Genomic DNA, 1,039 nt, shown 5'->3' with positions numbered 1-1,039 from the left:
AAACAAAACAAAAAACATAATCCATTTTAGATTGTCTCCTGGAATCAACATCAAGTTTACCGATCTGTCCACGGCCGCTTCTTTCCGGTTTTGAAAACCCACGATCACATTTGCCTGTCTTCAGGCTTCTGGCACCTCTCCTACTCTCCACACTGATGAAAACAAAAGTATCCCCAAGAGTGGTCTCAAGGTCTCATTTGCAGGCACTCCCAGGGCTCTGAGAGAGGCAATTTGTCCAGACCAGAGACTTGAACCTGGTTACAACAATGAAATACTCTGCAAGACCATTCGAACCGCTTTCTCCACCCTGGGCTTTTCTTTCCTTAGCGCCGCAGCATCACCTGGGATCTTGTTAGAAATGCAGGTTCCTGGGCCCCACCCAGACCGACCAAATCAGAATTTCCATTTTCAGTGACCGCGTTGGCAAGACGCTGAAGTTGGGATCGATGCAGAGAAGATTAGCATGGCCCAGTGCAAGGCTGACACGCAAATTCATGGAGCAGTCCTTTTTTTTTTTTTTTTTTTTAAAGAATCTCCAGGGGCGCCTGGGTGGCTCGGTTGGTTAAGCGTCCGCCTTTGGCTCAGGTCATGATCTCATGGTCTGTGGGTTCGAGCCCTGCATCGGGCTCTGTGCTGACAGCTCAGAGCCTGGAGCCTGCCTCGGATTCTGTCTCCCTCTCTTTCTGCCCCTCCCCATTCATAATCTGTTTCTCTCTCTCTCTCCCTCAGAAATAAATAAACATTTTAAAAAAAAAAAAAAGGAAAGGAAAGCACTGGGCTAGACTTTGAGTATGAAAATTTCTCCTTGAAAGAAAATACAGGTGTAAAGTGAGAGCCGGGGGGGGTGGGTGGGGAGCTCTGGTCTGTCTTTATCATCCATCACTATGTCTTTGTCAAGTGCATGCTTTCCTCCATTGTCTTCTAGCCCTTAACTTATGAAAAGCTCTTTCTGTTGCCCTTACTATGTGGCATTAAGTCTTGTGAACGCCGTTGTCACAGGTCTATACCAGCCTCCCGCATGTGTCATTGGCCTTGCGTG

General features: G+C 47.5%; 1 non-coding gene across 1 annotated transcript; it reads left to right on the top strand.

Moving 5' to 3' along the window:
* Positions 1-410: 410 nt before the first annotated feature.
* On the top strand, positions 411-514 carry LOC145714754 (U6 spliceosomal RNA). The gene has a single exon (XR_014136966.1). It is a non-coding gene; the product is annotated as a U6 spliceosomal RNA (small nuclear RNA).
* The last annotated feature ends 525 nt before the right edge of the window (positions 515-1,039 follow it).

The sequence above is a fragment of the Panthera onca genome, chromosome X, assembly GCF_046562875.1.
Source record: "Panthera onca isolate mPanOnc1 chromosome X, mPanOnc1 haplotype 2, whole genome shotgun sequence".
NCBI lineage: Eukaryota > Metazoa > Chordata > Mammalia > Carnivora > Felidae > Panthera > Panthera onca.
The sequence above is the reverse complement of the archived record's forward strand: the minus strand, read 5'-3'. Positions and strand labels throughout refer to the sequence as shown.